The sequence below is a fragment of the Schistocerca gregaria genome, chromosome 7, assembly GCF_023897955.1.
Source record: "Schistocerca gregaria isolate iqSchGreg1 chromosome 7, iqSchGreg1.2, whole genome shotgun sequence".
NCBI classification, from domain to species: Eukaryota; Metazoa; Arthropoda; class Insecta; order Orthoptera; family Acrididae; genus Schistocerca; species Schistocerca gregaria.
In genome coordinates, this window is record NC_064926.1 from 241,265,775 (window position 1) to 241,285,302 (window position 19,528).

At 42.6% G+C, this 19,528-nt stretch overlaps 1 protein-coding gene across 2 annotated transcripts in view; it reads left to right on the forward strand.

Moving 5' to 3' along the window:
- LOC126281266 (ankyrin repeat and LEM domain-containing protein 2) overlaps positions 1–19,528 on the forward strand; it is a 100,570-nt gene that overhangs the window by 51,063 nt on the left and 29,979 nt on the right. The window lies entirely within an intron of this gene.

Here is a 19,528-nt window from a genome sequence, read left to right on the forward strand (position 1 = left end):
AAAAATATTGCCACATATTCTCTTAAAGTAATCTAAAGTGCAATCAATGAATAGTGTTAAAAGCTACATAGTTAATTATTTCTTAAGGTTTTTTCTTCTTCTGCTGTGCGTTAGTTGGATAATATATTATACTTCAATTAAAAACAGGTGTTTGAGCTGAGCACCAACCAACCACAATTTTTTCTCAGGCTCCACATGCTCACTGTCTCGCCTATTATGTAGGTTCAAGCAGAGCGTTGCCAGGTGTAGCAGGTTACATGAAGTGATTTGTATAAATCATATGAGTATGTGCACGTTGAGATTTCTACCAGACATCACTAGCCCATGCTGTTGACATCTGTCAATCCTAAAGCTATTTTATTTGTTCAAATAATGGTGTAAAAAGATTTATCTTACTTTTAGGTAACCTGTATGTGAAAGTTGTCTACAGTTAAAATCAATAAATAAGTAAACAAACAAGAAAGAAAGTGTTGCAATGCCTCTCTCTCTCTCTCTCTCTCTCTCTCTCTCTCTGTCTGTCTGTCTCGCACGCGTGTACACACACACACACACACACACACACCACTGTAAAGAGTTAAAAGTAATGGTGTTTGGAAATGATTACTGGTGTCTCCCACTGTAAGAGATGAAATGCTAGACCATCATCGTTACCCAACATGATAGCTTAAATTAAAAATCTCAGATGTCACTATGACTTAAGAAAAACTATACGTACAAACTCTGGAAAGAATATTGCGCTTTTTTGTTTGGCGTATCAAAATCAGCACGGTATGATATTAAACAATAACTGGGAGGAGGTGTAAAATACGAGTTGGGCATTTTTGAAAGAGATTTTCATTTTAACAGTGGAGAACAAAAAGGATATGTCGTATATGAGAAATGGACTCAAAGCAGTTTCAGTAGCCTGTGTGATGGGCAACAGTTTTCAATTAAGAAATCTGAAATTGTAAAATGATGCAAGTAGTTAACGTATCTGGTAAAGAAGAAAATGAGTATAATAATCAAATAAATTGGGATGTTGTCCCAACATTATAATATAATTACAATAACAAGCCACTAACTTAAGATACTGACAGTTTCGTAATGTAATGTAATGTTGTGTTGGAGAAAATAGTAGCAAGAAGGTAAACATTGTAATGGAACTAACAAAAATCAAAATATCTAAAACATTTCGATTCCTGATCTTTCCAAACAGTGTGTCTGGTATCAGGCTGCATGGAAGTTGAATGCCATCCGGAGCAAATGAATCTCGATGGACAATAGAGGGTAGTGTTGGTGCAGCGCTACACCCATCTAGTGAGTGTGCCACCGTCTTGCCACTTGAATATGCTGGCCAATAGTGTCCCTCACGGCTAGCTTAAAAACTGCTGCACGTTAACCGCTTATTCAGTCTTGCACTTCATCTGCTAGCCTTCATTATTGTATCTACCATACTACTGACTACTAATCGATGACTTTGCTTTAATATTGGTTTTCCTCTTTGGTCTCAATTTGGTTTGAGGATTGTACTTGATCTGTTGGCATTGTTGTGTTAAAAATTTGTTTCATTTAATTGTTGCATAGGTTGCTACTGAAGTGCTCTTGTTGTGTTGGGCCCACCGTTTGGTCAGCCCAGTTGCTAGCCTCTGGTATGGGTTTGAGTCCTGTCCATAGGCGGTCTTCTGGCCTTGCGTTGTCATAATATCTCCCCAGTTTTCTGATGTGTGCATTGCTATCGAGCCAACTGTGGGTATAGCAGTGTGTGTCCTTTAGGCGGTGGTGTAAGATGGGAAAAGCAAAGAGATGAAAAATGTTGCAATTAGGATGCAGTAAACATTTAATCATTCCTAGATGAAGCAAGACGTAATAGTTCATCTTCTCTTTTGACACTATACGACCAAGCAAGATGTTCAGTGGTTAAAAGACGTAGTTATTCTTGCATTTTTTTAAACGAGCCACTCAGATTTAGATTTTCCATGGTTTCCATAAGACAAATGCTGAGTGTTCATTTGAAAAGGACACAGCTCATTTTCATGAAGAGTGCATGACGACCTGTGTGGTAGTGACCACTTTCCGATCTTTCTGTCACTGCCACAGCATCAGTCTTCTGGGCGCCCTAGTAGATGGGCTGTGAATAAGGCTGACGGGGACTTGTTCTCCTCCACTGCCGCTAGTGAGCCTCTCTCTAACGATGACATTGATGCAGTGGTTCAATCAGTCACCACCGGCATCGTTACTGCCGCCGAATCTGCCATTCCCCATTCCTCTGGGTCCCCTCGGCGGCGGACTGTGCCTTGGTGGTCGCCTGAGATCGCTGAAGCGATTAAAGCTCGCCGGCGGGCGCTCCAGTGTTACAAGCAACATCCCTCAATCGAACACCTTATCGTCTTTAAACGGCTGCGTGCGCGAGCCCGCCGCATTATCCGCCAATGCAAGCAGGAGTGCTGGGAGCGGTATGTGTCCACCATTGGCCTCCATGTCACTCCATCGCAGGTCTGGACTAAGATTCGCCGCCTCTATGGCTATCGGACCCCTGTCAGCGTCCCTGCGCTCTCACTGAATGGAGCAGTTTGTACTGACTCCGAAGTCATTGCAAACGACTTGGCGGAGCACTTTGCTCTGAATTCCGCTTCTGCCAAGTACCCCTTGGCCTTCCGCTCCATTAAAGAGCGGATAGAACGTCGGAGTCTTTCTTTTCGCACCCACTATCCTGAATTGCACAATGTTCTTTCAGTGAGTGGGAATTCCGCAGTGCCCTCGCCACTTGTCCTGATACCGCTCCTGGCCCAGATATAATCCACTCTCAGATGCTGAAACACCTTTCAGTGGACTGCCAGCGATGCCTCCTCGACCTTTACAACCGCATTTGGGTCGAGGGTGAGTTTCCGTCGCAATGGCGGGAAAGTCTTGTTGTCCCCATTCAGAAACCGGGGGTGGGTTCCGTAAAGGCCGCTCCGCCGCTGACAATCTGGTGAGCCTGGAGTCGGCCATCCGTACTGCCTTTGCCCGCCATCAGTATCTGGTCACTGTCTTTTTCGACATGCGGAAGGCGTATGATACGACATGGCGTCATCACATTCTTTCTACGCTTTATGGGTGGGGCCTTCGGGGCCCTCTGCCGATCTATATCCGCAATTTTCTGTCGTATCGTACCTTCCACGTGCACGCTGCGGCCTCATATAGTTCCTCCCAAGTCCAGGAGAACGGTGTGCCACAGGGTTCTGTTCTCAGTGTGTGTATGTTTTTAATAGCCATTAATGGGCTCGCTGCGGCCGTGGGAAATTCTGTCTCCACTTCCCTGTATGCTGACGACTTCTGCCTTTACTACAGCTCTATTGGCATTGCAGCTGCTGAACGTCAGCTACAGGGCGCAATCCACAAGGTGCAGTCTTGGGCTGTAGCGCACGGTTTTCAGTTTTCGGCAGTCAAGACCTGCGTTATGCATTTCTGCCGGCGACACACTGTTCACCCGGAGCCGTGGCTTTATCTCGACGGCGAACTTCTTACAGTGGTGGAGTCACATAGGTTTTTGGGTGTGGTTTTTGATGCCCGGTTGACTTGGCTGCCTCATATTCGGCAGCTTAAACAGGCGTGTTGGCGGCATCTAAATGCTCTGCGATGCCTGAGCCACACCAGGTGGGGCGCCGGCCGATCTACTCTCCTACGGCTTTACCAGGCGTTAATCCAGTCCCGTCTGGACTATAGGAGTCTGGCTTTTGGCTCAGCAGCCCCATCTGCGTTGCGGGTGCTGGACCCAATCCTCCAAAGCGGGATACGCCTTGCCACTGGTGCCTTCCGGACCAGCCCTGTGGACAGCATACTTGTGGAGGCAGGTGTCCCTCAACTGCGGATATGATGCCAACAATTACTGCCTGGTTATGCTGCCCATGTTTTTAGCTTGCCCGGGCATCCAAATTATCGTGTCCTGTTCCCGCAGTCCATCGTCCATCTGCCAGAACGTCGGCCCCGGTCGGGTTGTCCGATCGCCGTACGCGTCAAGCAGCTTCTTTACGGGCTTGGGTGTTTCCCTGTACCACCTCCTTTCCGGGCCTCTCTGCGTACACCCCCATGGTGTGTGCCTCGCCTTTGCCTTCGGCTCGACTTGGCACAGGACCCGAAGGACTCAGTCCCTCCGGAGGCCTTTCGACGCCGCTTTTATTCCATCTTTGCCACATATCAGGGCTCTGGCGTTGTCTACACCGATGGTTCGGTGGTTGCTGGTCATCTCGGTTATGCACTAACTCTAGGGGCCCATTCTGAACAATGTTCGTTGCTGGCTGGCTGCAGTGTTTACACTGCTGAGCTGGTCGCCATCTTTCGCGCCCTAGAGTATATCCGCTCCTGCTCAGGTGAGTCCTTCGTTATCTGTAGCGATTCCCTGAGCGGTTTACGAGCTCTCGACCAGTGTTTCCCTCGTTCTCGTCTGGTGATGGCTATCCAGGAGTCCCTGCATACTCTTGCCCGTTGCGGCAGATCTGTGGTCTTTGTTTGGACCCCGGGCCATGTTGGGATACCCGGAAATGAAACTGTTGACCGCCTGGCGAAAGAGGCCACTAGTGCACCATCTCTGGAGATTGGCCTCCCGGCGACTGATTTCCGGGCACTATTACGCCGCAAAGTTTTCGATTTATGGGACACTGATTGGCGCAACCTGCTCGTGCCAAACAAACTCCGCCGTATCAAGGAGACGACTACTGTGTGGCGGTCATCCATGCGAGCCAACCGCAGGGAATCAGTCGTCCTTTGTCGGCTCCGCATTGGCCATACCCGACTCACGCACAATTATTTACTGTGTCGTGAGAATCTCCCTCTTTGTCGTTGTGGGGCGTCCTTGACGGTGGTCCATATTCTGCTGGAGTGCGCCCTTTTATCTGTGCTCAGGCAGACTTTTGCGCTGCCTGATACGCTCTCAGCACTTTTATCTGACGACTCTTCCATAGTGGACATAGTTCTGCATTTTATTCGGGCAGGGGATTTTATCGCTTAATGTAAGTGTGTGAGTTTTTGTGTTGATTCTGGCCTATGGTCTACGATTTGCTTGATTTTTTTTTTTTCCATGTGTTTCTCCGTGGTTGGCTTTTCCCTTTTTTTTGCATGGTCGGCCAACCACTGTCACACTCAGTGAGATTTTAGTTCGTCGTGTCTGGTCTTTGTCTACGTTTCTCTTGTTCTGTGTCGTCTGTCTTATTGTCTGTTGATCGTTTTTATTCTCTGTGGGTGTTTGTAGTATTTGGAAAAAGGGACCGATGACCGTAGCAGTCTGGTCCCTTTAACCCCCACAAACCAACCAACCAACCAACAGCTCATTTTCTTCCCCAGTATGAACTAGTTACTGGGAACTGCTGAGTGAATACAGTAGGTTCAGTCAGCTGCTGGAAAACAATTAGTCCAGTCCATTGTGGCTTTATTTATCCTTGGAATTATTATTCTCTGGGTTCTTTAGAGTGAAGCCATCCTGTGGGAGCAACCAGATGAAAACAGTCGACAGAGTCTGATCCATTCATTACTGAGCTGAAAAAAATTTATCATTATTAAATCATTATTGTTGAGTGAGCTCTCTTATCACTTGTCACCACTGTTATTGCCATTCTGGTCTTTGCTTTTTATTGAGTGACAATATTTAGCTTTTTTTCGGGTTTGTGCCTATGTTTAAGAAAAGGAGTTTTTCTTAATACTGAACTTAGTGCCTGGATCAGAATGCCGAAATGCTAAGTGGCATGAGAATGGAAAAAAAATTACATTAGTGGCTAAAAGGTGAATCTCAAGATAAATTCAATATAGTATACAGTATCTGCAATGAAGATTTATATCATGAAACTATATTAATTAAAGAAATACAAAGAAAATTAATGAATGATGACAAATATTTCTCGCAAAAATAAAAAATAAATGCTTTTGACAAGTGACAGTAAATACTTAAAAAAAAAGTGGTTAAGTCACCACACAATTTAAGAAATTGCGTCTTATATGTTTTCGGTTCACATCACTTCATCATTTACAAAAATTGAGTTGTTAGTGATGGAGGCAATTTATTTATTTAAACATAAATTTATAATTTAGTAGCAGTTATTAGCCTTTTAAAACAAGTCAAAAATGCACATTTAACTCCAGAAGTACAAAAAATTGTATTTAAGTCAATCAGCACATACATTTTAAAAATACTTCCTTTTAAATGTAAACTTTTTCTTTACCTCTCCTTGAGATAAGATACATTATTTGTATGTAAAAAAAATTTGGCACACTAGTTGCGGATTATGTGTAACCTGGAAGCCTGAAAAAGTACATAAATGAAATCGTTCAAATGTGGAGACTGAGTGAAAACATTCATATAGCTGACATAACTGCTCGAGACTTGTTAGTCGGCCGTTTCACTTAGCGAGAGTGAGTGAAAACATTCATATAGCTGCAGAAACTGGTTTCATTTGATCTTTTATTCAACTGGACAAAATAGATTGAACAGTTGACTGGCTAATTGGTTTTTAAAACCAGGCAGTTGACCCATCATTCATCTTGTGTTGCCTTTCTAGTGGTCATGCCATCAACGTGATGTTAAACTTGAATCTTTCTTCCTTTTGCATCTTATGATTAGTCCTATGCCTTCAATAATGGTGAATATTTGCAGACAAACTTGTTACAACAGTTGCTCTATAAGTTTTACAAAGAGACAGATCAAGATAGATAGATAAATAGATAAAGAGGGAGAGGGGGGGGGGGGAGAGAGAGAGAGAGAGAGAGAGAGAGAGAGAGAGAGAGAGAGAGAGAGAGAGAATCATATTTTTACATGAATCATTTTACTTTCTCTCCAAATGTTGTTCTTAATATTTATTCTTTTGAAAATCATGGGTTGCACTTTTTTTTGTTTGAGATAAGGATAGAAAGAAAAGTTATCATGTGATACATCAGATGAATTTATATGCAATTAGATAGTAATTAAACATTTTTTCCTCAATCAATCAATTGTTTGAGATGCTGTGTGACATGCGGCATGATAAAAAATGAGGCAGTATTTTCTGTTGCTTTCCCTGATTTCATCAGTGGCTTGGGCGACTCAAATGGTTGGATATTTTTTTTTTCCTCCCTCACATATTTATCACTTATCTCCTTGCGGTTGGCATGTTGATCGAGATTTGGCAATGTTAATGACGTAGAGTAGCTGGACATCTTTTCTGTTGCCACCACTGTCCCCCCCATCCCCCAGTCTCTGACAGTACTTGATTTGTACCAGATATCTTATTTACTTTGTACTTTTCTTTCAGTTATCATTTTTATCCCATTTTCATGTAATACTGAATCATCCGCACATCACCATATCATTTTTTCTCACCATTTTCCAGTTTGCTTCTCTGTTTACTAATCTGTTGCAACACTGTGTCTTCCGTATTCTTTTCCTTCCTACTGTCTCTCTGCCTCCCCCCCCCCCCCCCCCCCCCCTCTCGCATGTGCTCTTTTTCACTCATTCTGAGTATTTTTCGTGTCCCTGTGTTGTACCGTTCAACTATCAGTGTAGGGACTGCTATGTCTGAAAGTTCAAAATGCATCATCCAGCCTAGTATATAGGTAAAAAATTTGGAATGGAGTGCCATAAATAGTGTTCAGATACATATCATTTAAAACTAGAATATTAAGGAAATAATTAGTACAGTGATTGTGTTGTCATATAGCTTTACTAGTGGGTTCGTCAACAGTGGCTGTACCTTCTTAGCTGCACTAGAAAACAATATAATCAGTTATCATACATATCTGCGCAGCTGCAACGATTAAATGTTTTGAAGTCCATTATACTGTGTAGGTTTATCTCGAGGTAGCTATTCTTCATGTTAATTTACTTTACCACACTTGCATACCATGTTGGGGAAGTATGCTTTGTATTACTGACTGTAGCAGGGGTATTTTTATGTCAAAATGTACTTTTTTTTTTTACACTCTCTCTTAGTCCAAGTCTCTTTGTCTAGTGTTTATCAGATCATAGAATCATACCCAGAAATTTATTTCTCAAAGGTCTGGGTCATTCCATGTTGTTCAGCTAGGGGAGAAAAAAGAATTTTCTCACTCAACATCTCTGATTTGGAGGAAACTGGTCTTCTTTGATCTCATTATGGAGACAAGTAATCATACCAAATTTTACAATTTTATGTCTGTTTCCATTTTATGGCACTTCAAAATTTGGAAGTTACATTTTTCTTGACATTGTAATGGCATAAAACGGCAGTGCCTAACATTATGAAAATAAATTAACACTTTTATTGATAATCCAAAGAATGTGAAATTTGGAGGTTGTGTTTGCTATAGGACGAGTAATATAGAACAATATCTGGTACCCTCAGGACAAGTATTTTGTTTGGAAACAATGTATTCTTAAACTTCCATATTTTATTTTGAAATAAATGTGGTACATCATTGCACCAAATATCATGGAAATAAATAGGGACCAACCCTAAAACTTCTTTTGCAAAATGCTAACAGCATATGCCATCACCTGGGAAAATAAAATTAATGGGTGTTTTGTTCCTTTGTCATTTTTTTTGTTATAACAAATGATAATTTTTTCTTTTTTTCTTGGAGATTACAATAAACCATTTAAATTTCAAGGGTCCTGAAAATATACTTATGAACTAATTGAAATTATAAGTGATTAAACTTATAAAAGAAATGGACTTGACCACCAGTGTTCAAAAAAGTTAAAGTTAATGTAATTTTTTTAAACAACTGTAAATACAGTGGACATAATTTATAACAGTAATATTTCCTTTTTTTAAAAAAAAAAGAGCACATCGCTCTTCCAAAACTTGATAAGTTTTCCAGTTGATGTTACAGAACTTTCAACAACACCAAGTACATGAGAAATGGGAACCAGGCATTTATGCAGTCATCTGGGCAAAAGGAATGATGGAAAGTTCCTGAAAGGAGTAAAAATTGTACAGTTGTATTAGTTAAATGATGGTCCCAAAGTACAGTTACAAACTGCATGTCTTTATGGAATCACACTTTCTTTGCTCATAAGTGCGTCACTTTACTCTTTAAATTGTATTCATGATAGTCTCCACATATTTCAGAATTCATGCTAAAGGTGTCACCTCCCTGTATGTGTTGAGGGGTAGGTGCCTATTTGTTTGGGACCACTGGGACTCAGATCATTGGCCAACGTGCCAGCTGTCTTTAGTTCTGGCTGAGTGACAGCTGTGGGGTGAGCCCTAGTTTAGAGTAAGTGTCATCATGGTGTATATTTGGTGTCGTGAAGCAGCCAAAGTTGTCTGACAGTAGCTGTGACGCCCTGGTAGTTTCCTCTGATAGATTGAAATTTACTGCCGATCATTGTGACCATAGCAACTTTCCCTCCTTGGCCAAGCCATTGGAGGAAAACAAAACAAAGTAATTTTTAGACACTTACTCCCTTCAGTTCCTGTTTTGTATCCAAACAGATTGAGGATCTTTCCTCTCTACCAATGTTATTTGTGGTGAATATTGAAAATGTATTTGTTGAATTCTCCTACTAAAATTACGAAGTACTTCCATCTTAATTAAAACTGCAATCCTTAACCAGTCTCAGCCATTATTCTTTAGTAAACAAGGCAGAGGGGTGAAAATCTATGTGACTGCTTGGAGAAGTGAGTTCGCTTCATGTTACGTGTATGTTGAGGTCCGCTAGACAAGGTTCACATTGGTGCTTCCATCCCCATGCTTGAGGGGGATATACTTCCAGAGGAAGTCAGCTTCATGCTTTACTGCTGGGACGTGTAGCCATATTTTCCCTTCCTCCCTCCCTCTTTCTTCCCCCCTCTTGCTTCCCTCCCTTCCACTCCCTTACCTCCCCCCTCCCTCCCTCTCACTCTCTAACCTCCCTCCCACTCCCTTACCTCCCCCCCTCCCTCCCTCCCACTCTCTAACCTCCCTCCCACTCTCTAACCTCCCTCCCACTCTCTAACCTCCCTCCCACTCTCTAACCTCCCTCCCACTCTCTAACCTCCCTCCCACTCTCTAACCTCCCTCCCACTCTCTAACCTCCCTCCCACTCTCTAACCTCCCTCCCACTCTCTAACCTCCCTCCCACTCTCTAACCTCCCTCCCAGTCTCTAACCTCCCTCCCAGTCTCTAACCTCCCTCCCAGTCTCTAACCTCCCTCCCACTCTCTAACCTCACTACATCCCGCCCTCTTGCCTCGCTCCCTGCCGCCCCCGCCTCCCTGCCCCCCCAGTCAATACCGTCACTGTGCAATAATGATGGAAATGTTACCGATGATGGTGCCACTAAAGCAGAGTTACTAAATAAAGTTTTGCGTAATTCTTTCACGAAAGAAGATGAAGTAAATATTCCAGAATTCGAAACCAGAACAGCTGTTAGCATGAGTGACATAAAAGTAGATATCTTAGGTGTTGGTTATGAAACAACTCAAATCACTTCAGAAAGGTAAGTATTCCGGTCTATATGGTATACCAATCAGGTTCTTTTCAGAGTTTCCAGACACAATAGCGTCTTTCTTAGCAACCATATAGAACTGCTCACTTGACGAAAGGTCTGTTCCTAAAGACTGGAAAGTGGCACAGGTCACACCAATATTCAAGAAAGGAAATAGGAGTAACCCACTGAATTACAGACCCATATCACTGACCTCAATTTGCAGTAGAATTTTGGAGCATATAACTATATTCAAAAATAATGAATCACCTTCAAGAAAATGATTTATTGATACATAACCAACATGGATTCAGAAAATATCATTCTTGTGCTACACAGCTAGCTCTTTATTCCCATGAAGTAATGAGTGCTGTCGAAAAGGGATTTTAGATAGAGTCCATGTTCCTAGATCTTCAGAAGGCTTTTGATACCATTCCTCACAAGCGACTATTAATCAAACTGCGTTTATATGGACTATCATTTGTTTTGTGACTGGCTTCATGATTTCCTCTCAGAGAGGCCACAGTTCATAATGATAGACAGTAAATCATCCGGTAGAACAGAAGTGATATCCAGAGTCCTGCAAGGTAGTGTCATAGGCTCTCTGCTGTTCCTGATTTACATAAATGTTTTAGGGGATAATCTGAGCAGCGCCCTTAGATTGTTCACAGATGGCGCTGTAATTTACCATCTAGTAAAATCATCAGACGATCAATTTCAAAATTATCTAGAGAGAATTTCTGTATGGTGCGAAAAGTGGCAATCAGCACTAAACAAAGAAAAGGCGAGGTCATCTACATGGGCACTAAAAGAAATCCGATAAATTTTGGGTACACAATAAATCGCACAAACCTAATGGCTGTCAACTCGACTAAATACCTAGGAATTACAATTACGAGCAACTTAAATTGGAAAGACCACATAGATAATATTGTGAGGAAAGCGAAACAAAGACTGCACTTTGTTGGCAGAACACTTAGAAGATGCGACAAACCCACTAAAGAGACAGTCTACATCACACTTGTCTGTCCTCTGCCGGAATATTGCTGCACGATATGGGATCCTTACCAGGTAGGATTGACGGAGGACATAAAAAAAGTGCAAATGAGATCAGCTTTTTTCATGTTATTGCGCAATAGGGGTGAGAGTGTCACTGGTATGATATGCAAGTTGGGGTGGCAGTCACTGAAACAAAGGCAGTTTTCTTTGCAGCGAGATCTATTTATGAAATTTAAATCACCAACTTTCTTTTCCGAATGTGTAAATATTTTGTTGTCACCCACCTACGTAGGGAGAAATGATCATCATAATAAAATAAGAGAAATCAGAGCTTGAACGAAAAGATTTAGGTGTTCCATTTTCCCACATTCCTTTCGAGAGTGGAATGTTAGAGCAGTAGTATAAAAATGGTTCCGTAAACTCTCTGCCAAGCACTTAAGTGTGAATTGCAGAGTAACCATGTAGATGATCCAATGGAGCTGCAGTGGATATTACTGCCATTTTCCAGAATTTCAATTACTAATTTCCTAATGTTCAGTGATCTGTGTAGCTCTCAAAGAAAACTATTTCACTGATGACCAGTCTTCAATCCTTAAGATTACTATGTGTTCTATAACAAGCATACTGGTCCATTTTGAAGGGCATTGCACAATGGTTACCACATATGTCATCAGTGAATGGATTCCCCTCCATACCACATTAGAAGGAATGGTATTGTGAGTGCAAATTACCCCAGTGACCTTCATTTCTAATATTTATTTACCTCCAAGCATGTCAGTTATCTTCAGGTTACCATCTTAATCCAACAACCCTGCCCCTTTTTCTCCTACTTGGAGATTTTAGTGCATACCATTCTGTGTGGGGAGTACCATTTAGTATGATTGACCAGCTTCATTCCAGTTTTGACCAGTGTTCGTGAATGGATGGTACCCCTACCCATTTTAGTGCTGCCCATGGCACATTTCCTACTATTAACTTTACAGTCTCTTAACTAAAATTTGTGTCTTTGCTAAAATGTTCACTGCATGGTGATCTTTGTGACAGTGACCTCCTTCCATGCTATCTAATTAAATGCAGGAATAAGGAATACTGGAGGTGCTACATCTCCTTAGGAAGAATGCCTTTTTCTCCCAGTTGTGGGCCAAGCTGTGTATTGTGCCGGGTCTCCTTCTTAAAGATGTTATATTCACTAATGTGATGGTTGTCCGTGAACACCTTGTGTCCCACTTTGCAATTGCAACATAGATTTTCTCTTTAACCAGCTACCATTCGAATGCATAAAAGACAAGTTGAACATATGCCCCTACATTTTGCCCCTCCCCCTCAGTGAGCATGCCCCGGTCAAGTTAAATTGTATAATGAACATTTAACAGAGGACTGCTTCAAGCTCTTGACTCGTCACACATTATGGCCTCTCTGAATGTTACTCAAAGACTCTGTCTATTCAGGGTCTTCAACCATATTTGGCTAGAAGGTGTTTTTCCTGTGCAATGGCAAGATAGTGTTGTCCTAGTCTTTAAAGAGGCTAAAAAACCCACATCCATTGGCCTCACCCTTGTGTCTTCCAAACTGCTTGAAAGGATTGTAGCTCAGTGGGTGATTGTCCAGCTATCATTTTTGTTTTCAGTAGAGACGATTCACAATCGACCTTGTGGGTAGATTGTAATCAACAATCTGAAGATGCCAACATATCATTGCAGTCTCTTTCTACCTACATAAAGCATATGACACTGCTTTGTGCAATTACATTTTACGTACCTTCAAATAGGCTTTTAAGACTTCTTACTGATTTTTCTGACTTTTATCCCACGGGTTGTATCAGGCTAGAGTTGGTACATCACTCAGCTCTCTCTGCGACCTAGAGAATGGTGTCCTGCAGGGCTCAATACTGAGTGTTACACTCATCTTCTTCACTGTCAGTGGGTTAGTGACCACCATTCAACCAATGGTAACCCACATTTGGTATAGCTCTCACTTTGTAGCCTTGGCTGAATGCTAGCTCCAAGGCACTATCCGAAGGGCCTCTGCTTGGATGCTTCTCTCCCATAAAAACACCAAGTTGTGCATGTCTGTCATTGCACCAGGATTCATCCTGATCCAGAACACTGTGTGGCTATCTGTCACTTGAATATTGTTGCACCGACTCGATTTTTGAGACTCCTGTGATAAAAAAGCTGATGGGGCTGTACTGTACTCATCTAAAGGCTAGGCTGATTGAGAAAACTTCACACACTCTGCTTCCTTGCCCCCATCTGTTGGGGCATGATTCACAGTTTTCTCCTCCTTATTTACCAGGCTTTGCCCTCATCCTGATTGGATTATGGCTGCAGGCTTGTGTCACAAAAGCGCATTCAACTTGGAAATAGCTGAACCCAGTCAATCATTGTGGATTAAGACAGGTCACTGGAATCTTCTGGACTAGTCCTATAGACAGTCTCCTTGCTGAAGTGAGGATCGTACTACTTCAGTTCCAAAGGTATTAACCTAGCTCACTTATGCAATCACAATCCAACAATTTCCTAATCATCCAACATATCAGATTCATTATGGATGATTACAAGTATGTGTTTATACAATATCTGTATCTTCACTTTACAGTGTCCTTCAGATTTGTTCAATTCTGAAGGAACAGGCACTGTTGTTACAGTTACAGCAGTGGTAAATATTATAGAATGGATTCACATACTGCAAATATGGATTGATATCAGCTGTTTGTGACACATGAAAGTTTGTGCTGGACCAGGGCTCGAACCTGGGTTTATGTTGTTGTATGAAAGTTTGGGTCAGTCCTCAAGGTGTGTTCAGATAGCTGAAGTGGTTAAGGTGATCCCTCATGATAAATGGGAACTCCGGGTTTGAGTCCCAATCTGGCAAAAATTTTTGTGTTGCAAACATGAAAATTATCAAGAGAGATTCACAAAATGCAAATCCACTTCTTATCAGATTACTTTTTAATACAAGGGGCATAGGTTTATAAAATTATTTTTTAGTGATCTACACGACCATTACTACAGATTTTTTTAAAAATGTTTCTTTGATAAATTTAGTTCTTACCTTTTGTGGACCGAGTGAAAAGCTGCAGTGGTTGGCACACTGGACTCGCATTTAAGAGGACGACGGTTTAAACCCATGTCCTGCCATCCCGATTTAGATTTTCTGTCATTTTCTTAAATTGCTCTAAGCAAATGCCGGATGATTCCTTTGTAGGGGTATGGCTGACTTCCTTCCCCATCATAGACACAATCCGAGCTTGTCGATGGCACATAACTCCAATCTTTCTTCCATTTTGTGCGAACACAGACATGTTTCACCACATCATGAAGACATTTAACTAATTTCACTTGCAATGTTTTTTAGATTACTTATTACAGAATTCACAGTACAAGGGTGATTAATTGTATATTCCGGTTTCATACTGATTAGTAAGAGTATTTTTCATGGAAGTCCATTTATACTTTGGCAAGATTTGCAGCGGATGATTCTATAACTGTCTTATTATATGTTGCTTGAGACTTAGTGATGTAAGAATGCCGAACAAGTTTTTTCCAAATTAGATGAAAGATCCTCAATAAAGCCATCAATGTTTGCAGTAAAAATGATCATTTATATTTTGTTGGTTTAAATCTATTGATGATAAACAGGAGGTTCATCTTTATTATAGTTTCCAAAATTTGTTTGTAGGAAATAATGTTTCTTTTGGAGATCGTTCTTTACAGGATCATAGCATACGTCCAGAGGTCAGGTTTTCACTGGAGACTGGCAGTCCGCTCCTGCATTGATTCAAAGAGCCAGATCTTTCTAAAGAGTAGATGATGGGTGATTCAGAAAAAATGAATGGTAGCTCACCTGATTTAAAAATGCATCTCTGCTGGGTATACTTAGCATGATGAAAATTCTGCACTGGGGCTACTGCAGTGGCACCCCACCCCTCATCCATAAGAAAACATTTCCCAAGCTACAAAAAATGTGTTATTGACCATGTGCACATGTGGATTTGTTAGTGCATGAAGCTTTCCTCATTCATGAAAACAAAATACAGTAAGCTCCAGGTTTTTTTAAAAATTTGATTGGCTGTCAGTCAGTACTCATTCAGCTATCTCAATAGTAATACTAATTAGGATGATGTGAAAGTAATCACAACACAACACAGTCTCCGAGTGGAAAAAAAGTCTTTGACCCAATGGGAATCGAACCTGGGCCCCTTCACTTTACATTCCATAGTAGTGACTGCGCAGCTACCGAGGCAAATGGATTCCAAGTGCTTCTGCACAATTCGTTAAGGTGGAAAACACTTCCAGCATCGTGTTTCCACTCTTGATTTCAAAAGAATATCTCAAATTTCAGAAGCTCAGTAAAAGCTTGCATACTTTTGAGTGAGTTGTTACTTCTTATCCTTTGACTAAGCATCACATCCGGAATGAGTTGCCAGCGATTATAAAAGCTGCTGTCTTCAGCCACCTTGTAGTCGGAGCGCATCACAAAGTGACCCAGGCATCACTCCCCTCCTGACAGCTGAGGCTCCCCAGCACTTTCACTGATTGGACCTCTCACTAGCTCACTGCTCCTGACCACTCTCAGGAATCAGATTGGAATCTAGCGCACTATTCCCCACCACTCTTAACTGATCAGACTGCAAACTAGCTGCCTGCTCTTTGCTGCTTTTGTGGACGAGATTGTACAGAGCAGACCACACAGTGACTTGAAGCATCACTCTGTTCTCTTTGTATTCTTCTTTGATTTGGTCTAGTTATTGTTGTCTTGTGTTGTTGCTCTTCTGTTTTTTGTTGTGTGAGTATTCTTGTTAAGTGTACTGTTATGCCTTCTTCTATGCCTGTTGTATTTGTAGTTGTTGTTGGTGTGTTGGTAGCCTTTTTGTAGGTTTTAATTACTGTGGATGGATAGGATACTAAATATAATGGCTTGTAGAACACACAAATGTTTTAACGTGCATGATATTAGAGGCACTCAGAAAGAAATGAGCCAGAGGCATAATTACAGAAACCCAGTACCTGTATGTTAGAAGTATTGACCCTGGCTGTTGAGACACTGTCCCACTGTGACAGAAGGCTGTGTGAATGGCTGTCTCATAAAATTCCCGGGGCTGCGATGTTAACCAGTTCCACACATACAGCTGGACGTCCTCATCAGAGGTGAATCGTTTGCTCCTCAGAGTCTCTTTAAGGGGACCAAAAATGGCGTGATCACAGGGAGAGAGGTCCAGACTATATGGGAGGTGGCAGAGAACCTCCCATTTGAATTTATGCAGGAGTGCCGCGACTGTGTTGGCCACATGAGGCTTTGCATTGTCGTGGAGCAGAATGACCCCCAGGTGAGATTACCTGGTTGTTTTGATTTGATCGCTTGGCAAAGGGTGGTCAAGGCTTGTGAGTAATGCTGTTGTTCCTTCATGCAGTTGTTCCTTCATGATGGTGTGAACACTTCTGACGCTCGATCCGACTACGGCAGCTATGGCTTTCACTGTCACTTGGTGGTCCTGGGTAATGAGTGCATCCACCAGCTGGATGATGTCTTTGGTAATGCAGTGTGGTGCCCAGACTGTGCACCGTCGGGTAATGACACCCTCCTTCCCTGAGGGGGGGGGGGGGGGGGGGGGAAACACACTTGATGTGGATAGCTATCAGCCCATCAGCCACACCAACATTCTTTGTAAGCTGCTGGAATGATTGGGGTTGGTCTTGGACTCACGTGGTCTACTGGCTCTGTGCCAGGGTGGTGTCCACCTGGGTCACTCTACTGATGATAATCTTGTGTCCCTTGAGTCTGCCATCGGAACAGCCTTTTCCAGATGCTAACACCTTGTTGCTGTCTTTCTTGATTTACGAAAAGCATATGACACCATCTGGTGACATCATATCCTTGCCACATTATACAAGTGGGGTCTCCTAGGCCCGCTCTAGATTTTTATGCAGAATTTCCCGTCACTTCGTGCTTTGTGTGTCCAAGTTGGTGCTTCCCATAGTTCCTCCCATATCCAGGAGAGTGGGGTCCCACAGGGCTCTGTAGTAGGTGTCTCTCTATTTTTAGTGGCCATTAACAGCCTAGCAGCAGCTGTAGGGCCGTCCGTCCTCCCCTCTCTGTATCTACATCTACATTCACATCTACATCCATACTCTGCAAGCCACCTGACGGTGTGTGGTGGAGGGTACCCTGAGTACCTCTGTCAGTTCTCCCTTCTATTCCAGTCTCGTTTTGTTCGTGGAAAGGAGGATTGACGGTATGCTTGTGTGTGGGCTCTAATCTCTCTGATTTTATCCTCATGGTCTCTTCGCGAGATATACTTAGGAGGGAGCAATATACTGCTTGACTCTTCGGTGGAAGTATGTTCTTGAAACTTTAACAAAAGTCTGTACCGAGCGTCTCTCCTGCAGAGTCTTCCACTGGAGTTTATCTATCATATCCATAACGCTTTCGCGATTACTAAATGATCCTGTAATGAAGCGCGCTGCTCTCCGTTGGATCTTCTCTCTCTCTTCTATCAACCCTATCTGGTACGGATCCTACACTGCTGAGCAGTATTCAAGCAGTGGGCGAACAAGCATACTGTAACCTACTTCCTTTGTTTTCGGATTGCATTTCCTTAGGATTCTTCCAATGAATCTCAGTCTGCTATCTGCTTTACCAACGATCAACTTTATATGATTGTTCCATTTTAAACCATTCCTAATGCATACTCCCAGATAATTTATGGAATTAACTGCTTCCAGTTGCTGACCTGCTATTTTGTAGCTAAATGATAAGGGATCTATCTTTCTATGTATTCGCAACACATTACACTTGTCTACATTGAGATTCAATTGCCATTCCCTGCACCATGTGTCAATGCGCTGCAGATCCTCCTGCATTTTCCATTGTCACAACATCTCGATACACCACAGCATCATCTGCAAAAAGCCTCAGTGAACTTCAGATGTCATCCACCAGGTCATTTATGTATATTGTAAATAGCAAAGGTCCTATGACACTCCCCTGCGGCACACCTGAAATCACTCTTATTTCGGAAGACTTCTCTCCATTGAGAATGACATGCTGTGTTCTGTTATCTAGGAACTCCTCAATCCAATCACACAATTGGTCTGATAGTCCATATGCTCTTACTTTGTTCATTAAACGACTGTGGGGATCAGTATCGAACGCCTTGCGGAAGTCAAGAGACACGGCATCTACCTATGAACCCGTGTCTATAGCCCTCCGAGTCTCGTGGACGAATAGCGCGAGCTGGGTTTCACATGACCGTCTTTTTCAAAACCCATGCTGAGTCCTACAGAGTAGATTTCTAGTCTCCAGAAAAGTCATGATGCTCGAACATAATACGTGTTGCAAAATTCTACAACTGATCGACGTTAGAGATATAGGTCTAGGCGACTTATAGGTGCAGACGACTTAAACATTTCGTACTGCTCCACCAGTACTGGTGTTGATGAGTGGCGCCTACAGGGAGCCATTCACAAGGCGCAGTCATAGGCTCTAGTGTTATGTGCTTCTGTCATTGTTGTACCGTTCACCCGCAACCAGAACTTTACGTTACTGATGGTCCCCTCACTGTAGTGGAGACATATCGATTTTTGGTACTGGTTTTTGACACCTGATTGACTTGGCTCTCTCCTCTTTGTCAGCTTAAGCAGAAGCGCTGGCAGCAACACAATGTCCTCTACTGCCTGAGCAACACCATCTGGGGTGCAGATCGCTCTATGGTGTTGCAGCTCTACAGAGCCATTGTTCAATCCCACCTTGACTATAGGAATCTGGTTTATGGTTCGGTGGCACCCTCAGCGTTGTGTTTACTTGACCCACTGTGGCATTTGACTAGTCAAGGGAGGTTTCAGGACGATTCCGGTGACCCTCCATTGCAAGTCAGGCGTGCACAACTGTTCACCAGTTATGTTGCACACGTAGTTCTCCTGCGCAACCTAATTACCGTCGTCTTTTTCCCACCCACAGTGGTTCATCTCCTGCATCAGCGGCCCATGTCAGGGCTTCCAATTGCAGTTCCCCATCCGATCCCTTCTTATCTGAACTGGAATCCTTGCCTTTACCACCTATACTTGAGGCCCATTCACGTATAACTCCATGGTGTACACCTAGGCTGCAGTATCACCTGCACATTTCACATGGCCCAAAGGACTCAGTTCACCCTGTG